Source organism: Quercus suber, unplaced genomic scaffold (assembly GCF_002906115.3).
Source record: "Quercus suber isolate HL8 unplaced genomic scaffold, Cork oak 2.0 scaffold_693, whole genome shotgun sequence".
NCBI lineage: Eukaryota > Viridiplantae > Streptophyta > Magnoliopsida > Fagales > Fagaceae > Quercus > Quercus suber.
Genome location: NW_027070134.1, coordinates 311,806 through 321,637, shown reverse-complemented (window position 1 = coordinate 321,637; position 9,832 = coordinate 311,806). Strand labels below are relative to the sequence as shown.

Genomic DNA, 9,832 nt, shown 5'->3' with positions numbered 1-9,832 from the left:
CATCACTTGGCTTGCTAAGAAAAACAAATTACATAATTGGGATAAATTCTTATAGGTGGGACACCAGGTGATAATCTGTGTGCTTTCTGCAGAAGCATAGGAAGTCCATATCATTTATTTTTTAAATGCAGTTTGTCGAAATGATTACAGAGGGAAGTTGTGAAGAGATGCCTAATAGACTCTCCTGAAACAAACTGGAATAACGTTGGTTGAATGGGGGTTAGAAAATTTAGAAAGTGAAAGCCTTCCTCATGTAAGCAACTTCAAATTTCCACATTTCGATGTAAAAAAAATTGAGAATGCAGTTCAATGCAGGGCAATATAAAATCAAGAAACTTAAAAAGATATTATTGAATTATAATACAAGTGACTGATCATTATGATAATTAGTATACGTACTTATTAAACCTGAAAAGGAAATATTTTGTGGAAGTATTTCATATACATGGAATTCTTCACCAATCAGACCTCGTGTGAAAATCATCCTCCACAAAACTGAGTTTTAGAATGGAAAAATAGCCATATATACTTTGAGCTTTGAATAGTCACAGGAGTTCTCCCAAAGAGAACATGTAGATGTCAGTAAAGGCTATCAAGTGAAAATTGGAGTTTTCTTGATACTCCCATGGGAAAAATAGCCATCTATACTCTGAGCTTTGAATAGACACAGAAGATCTGCCAAAGAGAATGTGTAGATGTCAATAAAGGCTATCAAGTGAGAATTGGAGTTTTTCTTGAAACTCCCACGGAATTTCTAGCCATAAAAACTTACAAATTATATTGTGATAACCCAGTTTCCTATGAGATAAAGAAACATTTCAATGTATATGATCATCACTTAGTACAGGTTTTCAGCATAGAAACATACTGAGCTTATATTCTTGGGCTTAATGAATTTACATTTCAAGCAGGCCAGTGTGGACATAATATGTCCAATCTATTGTAAAGGGCAGATGGGTTTTCTGGCCAAGAGCAGTGCACTCACTGCAAAGATGCTTCAAGGGGATTATATGCCTTCATAGGTCGTGGTACTATTTTGGTATTTTGTGCTGCTTTTTTCTTTCTAAGTTGTGTTTATTATTGTATCCATAATGGGGGAACACTCATGGCTAGCTTTTCTTTAGCATTATATGTTTTATACTCTCTTTTGAATAAACTCACTGTCATGGACATAATATATAGTAATATTAAAAAACAATTAGAGAAAGTTCTCTGGTAAGAGGTTACTTAATTGATATTTGTAACAAATTGGTCATGACTGATACCAATGAGTAAGTTTCAAGAGGATGGAGGGTGAATTTTATAAGTTAACAGGGTATATTCAGGTTGTTCCGCCAAAATAACTATATTTGAAAGACATTTAAGAGCTCCTTACAATATAAGATCAACATACTGAAAGTGAAGACATAAGGCAACACTTCATCCACGTAGATACAAGTCTTAACACTTAGTCACAAGCACCAAGCAACATAATTTTCAAAACAATGGTGTATTCATTTTTTTTTTTAATAAAATTTTATAATAAGACAATGGAAACAGAAAAATGAAAACCAAAGATTTGGAACAATACAAGAGGTACCATCAAGAGGGTAATCCATGTAAAGAAAGAATTCTTATAAGATAGGAACAGAACTTGCCTTTGGGGTAGCAACTCAAACCACAAGTGTTCTTCCATTAAGGGTATGTTGAGCCACAAGCATTTTTGAGCCTGACAGCATGAATATCAGATAATTTAACTGGCAAGAATGTCCACTTGCTCAATCTACCTTTATTAAATATAACTGTCTAGCAGCTTAATACTTGAGAATCCTCATGAGACATAGCCAAGCCAATTAGTGACAAAGCTGCAGAAACCCACCATACAATACAGTTTAATGCGGAAACACAATGAATGTATGCCATCTAAGAGAGGTAGAATCTTAGGTAAATAATTCCCATTTGTATGGAAGAATTTTACCAACGCTACGTAAGTTGTTGAAGATATTATAGAAAGTTAAGTCTACTGACAAAAAATGAGATAATTCATAACAAAGCTAGGCTTAGAAATAATGAAGAGAATGCCACATGCATGGCAAACTGAAAGGTATATTACACGCCATTTGAACTGGGTATATTCAGTACTCTTTGGGTCATCATCATATTCATTACTAATTGTCAATGCGTATTAAGAAGGCCCTGATAAATTTGGGCCCTGAGTAACTTCAGATGATAAATACTACCACACCAAATATATAGAGGCTTAACGTTCCACACACATACCTGAGAGCAAAACCCTGATGCAAGTCCTATGGGGTTAGTTTTGTTGCTGGATTAACAACAAAATCACTCAGGCCCTATTTAAGAAAAGAAATGCCAAGGAATTAAAAAGAAAAAAAAAAAAAAAATATATATATATATATATATACACACACACAGCCAGAAACGAATTCTGTTTAGAGAATAGAAAGAAAGACAGCGCGACTTACAAAAAAAAGTCAGAGAAAAATAGTGTATCGGCCTTGCAAATTCATCAAAGCTACCAATTTCACTGGGATTTCTCTTCCTCGCAATCAGAGTCACCTTGTTCTTGTGTGCTTGAATTCCCAATCCAATTTCCCAAACGTGGAATGAATCTTTCAATTAAATCAGGGAGCCGTATCCTCTTTGGGTGAGGTACATCCACCTCATTATAGGTAACTTCTCCACTAGGTCCATCCCCATCCCCATCATGGTCATCATGACTTCGCTTAATTGTGGTATCNACCCCCCCCCCCCCCCCCCAAAAAAAAAAAAAAAAAAACTGGTGAAAGGAATACTTTTTAAACAAACTACAATTTTGTTATGCAAAACGGTGATCATAGTCAAGTTATTCTGTATAAACATACTTATCAAAAACAAAAACTAAAAAGTTACAATATAAACATAAACTAATAGAAAATATGTGCAGGTAGAACTGAAATAAACCTATTTTGTGTATACATAACTTACCTTATCATTATGTTGTCTGTCTCGCAATCTATCTGTGAACATACTCCATTGGATATGTTCTCTACATGCATACTGACATGCTTTGATTACCCACATCACATACTTGATTGTTGTGCAACACATTATTCTGCCGTGACTTGTTCACTATAATCTCTTTACCATTTTCTGATTTTATAAATAAACTTAATCTTTAGAAATTGATATCAAACATAGATATCAGTGTCTTTGATTTTATGAACTTCGACAACATTCATTTAAATTTTCTTGGCAAGTCATAAGCATAAGGTAACAAATAGAAACAGCAACAGTGTTAAATATGCCTCTCTTAAGTTAGGCATTTACTTTGTAAGAAATGAAGACCACAGCAACGAGGTGGTATTTGTATGATGGGGATATATAACACCCCACTCACATAGGGGTGGGTTACACACTTGTTGGGTTAACTCCTCTGTGAGTGGAGTGTGGGGTCCACTCACAATAAGTTAGAAATTCTTCATGCAATTTCAATAAAAAGATGTCATAATAATTAATAGCTTGCACAAAGAGCATTGACAAGGTGAATTAATGGTCAAGACCACCAGGCAGAGTACATCAATTGGTTGAAGATGTGCACTGTAGCATCAACGATCAAGCATTGAGTGTTGTCACACTGCACTACTTGAAGATAGCATTTATGCTGCATCATAGATGTGTAATAATTCCAGCAGATGCATTTATGTTATAGCTGTGTACTGGGTATAGTAGATACATATAAAGCTGGGCATTACATTGTTTGTATGTAATTGTAAACGCATCAAGAACAGCCATAAATGGTAAAAGCAAAAGAGTTATTCATCAACTTCAGTTGACAAAAGAACAAATCACAAACATAAAACTAACAATGGAATGAAAACTAAAAACCTACTTGAAGGGGACAATGCTCTTCTGGTGTGGACACAAAGCAAGGATGCAAGGATTTTTTTTCCATAGTTGCCATATTGGGGATACCATTTTCTACCCCTTTATTCCAGACTTTATAGCTTCAGATAATTTCTCATTTTACCAGTTGACATTTTCAAAATTTTGAATATTTGCTTTTATTGTGATTGAGTGATTTATGATGTACTGATGTCTAATTGTAATCTTTGGAGCCTATTAGAAGGGGACTCCACAAACCTTTTGAGTAGTGCAATTTGAATGAAAATATTTTATGGTTAGAATTGTTTATTGCTTAGTGGTGATTCCGTGCACCCTTAGGCATGAAGCCTAGGACTTGGGAGGGGGTAGATGGGGGTAAAAATGGTAAGAGTTGATTAATTTAACATGTATCTTAATATCTCAATATGTCTCTTGATATTTCCATTGGCGTATAGTTGGCATTGATAAATTGCAAGATAGACAATGACATTATCTGTTGGCAAGAAATGTGATTTTGGAAACTCTGGCCCCTTAATCATCTATAATACAAAAAGTGACTTCCTCCAATCTTTTCATTTAATAATTATTCTTATTTATATTTTGCTTTGCCTTTCTTCTCATTGCAGGAAGGATCCCATAATGTCCACTTTTGCCTCCCACAGGTCTGTTTACATTTTCACAAATAAAATTTTTATCTGACTTCCCTAAAGTATATATTCTTTTTTTATTTTTCCCCCCCTTAAGTACATAATCTGCTAATGTCACATTAACTAATTTTGCAGACCCTTGAAGCTTTGAAGAGGATATGCCCTAAGCGAGCCCTGTTAATTGGAATGACTCATGAGTTTGATCATCACAAGGACAATGAATTTCTAATGGAATGGTCTATAAGGTACAAAAATTCTCTCTCTTTTTTAGACGTGGATCACAATGTAACTGTTCCAAATGCATTTAAGTAACAGCCTGACTTGGCTGTTAACATTTAATGTGTATTTAATATAGTTTACCAGTTTCTTGTTTCACTATGGAGCTGGACCTAGAAAGTTGAAAGACCCCATGGAATTGGGGGATTAAGATTTTATTCTGCACTCTATCTGTAGATGCTGGAAATATTATAAAGACACTCATATTCAGTTTTTCCATTTAATGTGTTTAGGGAAGGAATCTCTGTGCAGCTTGCGCATGATGGTTTGAGAATACCCATAGACCTATGATAAGGTGAGGAAATGCCCTTAAAACTAAAATTTCTCTTCTTCTTATTTTATTATACTATTATCATAATTATTTGGTTAGAAATTTTTTTATGATACATGAGTTGAATGATGCGGCTTCTGAGTTCTAGGCCGCATGAACAAGCTTTTAACCACATCAACCCCTACAAAGTAGTATGCGCCTCTGAATTTGGTGTAAGAAGTATGCCCTCGCAAACAACCTCCCCACCCCCCTTCCCCCCAAAAAACCAATTTTCCCATTGATGCAGCCATGAAAGATTAATTTGTTACCACTTCAAAATTTTTATTATTGATTTATTTTATTTGGTTAATGTGTGAACTCAGTCTAATTGAATCAAAGTTTCTTATGGTTTTAAAGGTCTAGTTATAAGTATTCTAGGATTAAAACATTTTTAATTTGGGATTTATGAGTTATGGTCAATTTTGTATTCAGGGCTAGAATTGTAATTTTCTGCAACTCTTGCAAATTAAGGCTATTTTGGTAATTTAGTGGAGTTTAAAATTCCCTAGTAAATTCTGTGTCTTAGGTTTATTCCTTTCTGAGTTAGTCTTTCATTGCCTTATTGGATTTCAGTTTACTAGTCAACTTAGGAGTCCTAATACTCTTTCTTTCTTTTTTCTTTTTCTTTTTTTTCTTTTTTTCTCTTTTGGTAATTAATGGAAATTTATTCAAATCATAAAAAAATAGAATGACTTCATACGGTTGACATCCAATCCGATAACGTTTTAAAAAAGAAAAGTTTTAGGTTTGCTACTATCCTTTCAAAATCCACAAAGCTCCGGTTGTTTCTCTCCCGCCAAATGCACTACATTAAACAATGAGGGACTGCCTTTTAGATAACACCATTATGATGACAACCAAAGTTTCCTCTCTAGAATGCTAGGAGTCCTAATTCTATTTGTGCTCAATGTACTTAAAGAATATATGGAGTCTATTAATAGAAAAGTTGAGTGTTGAATGTTGAGGCATGTTGGTGAGTTGGTCTTAGAGTGCTCATTTCACCTTTTCCCTTCCCATCTTTACTGTATTTGATACTCTGTCACTATTCATGTGTATTGTTCATGTGCACTGCTCACAGCTTGTGGGTATATTCAATTTCAGTTTCTTCTAATCTCTTTTGCAACCAACCAAATCAAAAAAAAATTTATGCCCTACTAAACCCTAGACATTCTTGAAACTTAACCCTTCTTTCTAAGGTTCTCCTAACCCTAGATTTACTATACTACAAGCACGTGTTAATTGATTTTTAAAATCTATCCTATGTCAGACATATAACGTGTAAAATGTAACACCTCATTCTAGTTATGTATCATTAGAAAATTGGTCTAACTGCTCTCTGCTTTGGTCTTGGTTTATATTTTGTCCGTGTCTTGTTGATTTTAGCAATGGAAACCTCAAAGTTTAAGAACTATTGTATTCTCCACCTTTCATCACATGTCTTTCCATAGATGGAGGCATGGTCATCAAATTGCAATCTGGACCGGAATAAAATTGTTCATACATTAGAATCAGGGTAGAGTCTCGTGTTGGATCGTGTAGGATTGTGATCCAGTGTCAATTCTGGATGATTCTACCACAGGCACAAATCAATCCTCTTTCGGCCAAAATAACAAAATCCTTTATCCGCACTACGCTTCTCGACATAGCTAACAAATCCATTCACACATACCAACTTCAATTTTCCAGAAGAAAAAGAAAAATCATAAGCCTGGAGAGAGAGAGAGAGAGAGAGAGAGAGAGAGAGAGAGAGAGAGAAGCCTAGATGGTGATAGTAGTATGGGCAGACGGCCTCTTGCATGTCAATGGTCTTGACAAAGATGCACTTATCGGAGGGAGTGTTGATCACCGATAGCTTTTTGCCACTGACTGAAGGATGCCTTTTGTAGCTTCAGCTTTATGCTCTTCACTCCTCTGCTTTTCTTTTTCCCCCTTTTTCTCCATTTCTTTCTCAATTGCTCTGTGCTTTCTTTGCACTTGGTCTTGGAGGGTGGCTTGAAATTAGGAGCCAGATGTGTGATAGACTTTATGAGTGATGATGGCTTTATTTAGGAGTAGCTTGTAGTGGAAGCCGAGTATGTCAATATATAGATGTCATGAGACAAAAGGAGCTGATTTTTTTTTTCTTAAAACTGTATAAACTATATAAAACTTGACTGATAATAATAGTTGATGCCAGATCATGTCTTGATGTATATGATGGTTTAATTTATGCCTTGGGTTGAGATTTAAATATATATTGTAAATTATCAATATATAATACATATCTATATCTGGTTAATGGATTGATTATAAAAAATATATATAGTTGCCTTTATATATCATTTATGTCAAAATTCCCCTTTTTTTCCTAATGATTCTTTAAAATATATTGTAAATTATGATTACTAGTATTTATTTATTTATTTTTAAAAGAAAGTAGAATCCTAAGATCCTTGATCTGATTCTATGACCTAATTTACGGGACCCTCTCACCAATCCTACGTAGGACCTCGATCCTGACAACTTTGGATGGAGGAGAGCACACGAGTTTTTTTTTTTTTTCGTTAGGATTAAAATGCCTAAGAGAGGCAACATGTTTTACAAGTGACTTTTCTCCTTCCTCTTTGATTCCATTATTTCAGATCTACAACCAAGCTCACCACCATCCCCACTGCAAACCCACAACCACATGGTCAATCGTGCTCCATGGAGACCTTAAAGAAACACAAATCTTAATCTTATCCTAATAGATAGGACCCATGTACCTCATTGCATTAAAGACCTCGCATGTGCACAGTTTAGCTTGGTTCTTTGTACATAATTAAATTTAACCACTGCACAGAGCACACACAAACGCAACCTGATTTGATGACTGGTGTAATCAGTCACTAGTATAAAATTTATTTGGACTGCACCAAATGTCTTTGAAACTAGTGCACAAGTTGGTAGTTCTCTTGTTTTGAAGTTTTTTCATCTATAATTTCTACTAGCACTGGGTGGAAAAAGAAGAAAAGCCAAAATTTAATATCTTTTCTACTTTTGTGTATGTAGGTTAATGCATGAACCTTGAATTAAGATCAGATATATACTTAACAGTTTCCAGCCCAGATTGATTGGAGGAAACTAAGGCAATACTGTTTGAGTCATCTATATGTATTTTCAACAGCAAGGTCCGAAGAATTAAAACAATTATACGGAGGGTAGTGCAGAAATCGATTTTTGATTCACATGCTAGAGGCAGAAGGTTTTGCTTTCAGAACTGGTATTAGGAAGGACCTTATAATGTATTTCCAAGCAATTAATCTGTCATGCATTTATCAAATGAGAAAAGTGTTAAGATGTAAAAGAGAAGTGAATATCTACATGCAGTAAACCAAGAACTCTGAGTTATGTTATGTCACAGGATGACAATAATGTTGGACAATGAATATTCCACTGGAAATCTTTTAATTTCAATTAATATGTCAGGTACAAGTCGATGGCTTGAACGAGTACTTGTTTGATAGCTAATGTTTTATGAACTTCTAGTTGGATGCCTTGGTGTTTAGCTCATTTTGGGTTCTATGCTCATGACGGGTTGTAAAAGAGACTTTTTTATTTCCAAGGGTTGCTAAGCTTGCTATTGCGTCAGTACCAATACAAGCCTTTAGCAATTAGCTTGATGCACTTGATTTGCATTCCGAGGAAAGTTATGGGATGGGCTTGCTTATTATCCCACAAAAACTATGCTTTAGGCTTTAGCTGATGAAGGGGTAAATAAACTATTGGCCTGCAACGGATGCTGGAAATATAATCAATTCTATGTAATTGTTATGAGAAATACTATGTCTACAACATTTTTATAATACTTTCATGACAAATTCTAAGTGGCAAGTTGTTAGTTATTACTAATGGGCAAAAGAGTAATTTTAGTGATAAGTTTAAATTAGAATCAATAACAACTTACTACCTAAGATTTGTTGTAAAAGTGTTGTGAAAATATTATAGACATAGCACTTCTCAATTTATATGGAGAACTATCAAGGAAAGTTCCTTGCCATGTACCATCACGACAGTATGTTCATGTTTTCACAAAGGTCGGGCAAATTAGCCACACATAAATGTTTCCAACGTGAAGTCTAAAGGAACAACTATTTTTTGTTAAGGTAACATGTGGTGATTGGTATGTGGTAGAAATAGTGTTAAAGATACACTCATATGAAGATGATATTCTACTAATCAAAACTTGTCATATCTGTAAGTTTTGAAAAAGTTTGTTCTTAATATTGCTGTTTTGGCATATATTACCATTGAAAAGAAAAAAAAAAAATTGTTTTTCTTTTTCTTTTTTTGGAGTAGTCTATTAGAATTATGTTTATAAAGATTAGGGTTGAGCAAAAAACAAATAAACCAAAAAAATTGGCCGAAACCGGTCGAACCAAGTCCAATTTTTTGGTTCGGTTTCGGTACTGTTCGGTTTTGGGTTGAATTTCTTGAAACCAAAATATTTCGGTTTTGGTGCTGGATTTTTTCACCCCGAAACCGACTGAATCAACCGATATATAGATGTTTATGTAAGTTTAAAACATAAAAGTGTGAGTAGCTTCGTGGAATGACATGCGTGTTTCGGCCACTTATTCATAGGTTTGAGCCTTCGCCCTACCCATTTTGAGGTTTTAAAATTTTTTTAAACCCTAGCATCTTATAAGTTATAAACTTATAACCCTAATAGTCTACAACTCTCATTCCAGCCGCCCTTCCCCCCCACCCCCCCCCC

At 34.7% G+C, this 9,832-nt stretch overlaps 2 long non-coding RNA genes across 2 annotated transcripts; one reads left to right on the top strand and one right to left on the bottom strand.

Moving 5' to 3' along the window:
* Positions 1-324: 324 nt before the first annotated feature.
* On the bottom strand, positions 325-2,734 carry LOC136064470 (uncharacterized). Its single transcript, XR_010626080.1, has 4 exons — positions 2,466-2,734; positions 2,260-2,333; positions 1,638-1,844; positions 325-675 (listed from the first exon to the last, which is right to left on the bottom strand). It is a non-coding gene; the product is annotated as an uncharacterized LOC136064470 (long non-coding RNA).
* Positions 2,735-4,400: 1,666 nt separating this feature from the next.
* Positions 4,401-8,581, top strand: LOC136064469 (uncharacterized). Its single transcript, XR_010626079.1, has 4 exons — positions 4,401-4,526; positions 4,647-4,756; positions 5,021-5,082; positions 8,128-8,581. It is a non-coding gene; the product is annotated as an uncharacterized LOC136064469 (long non-coding RNA).
* The last annotated feature ends 1,251 nt before the right edge of the window (positions 8,582-9,832 follow it).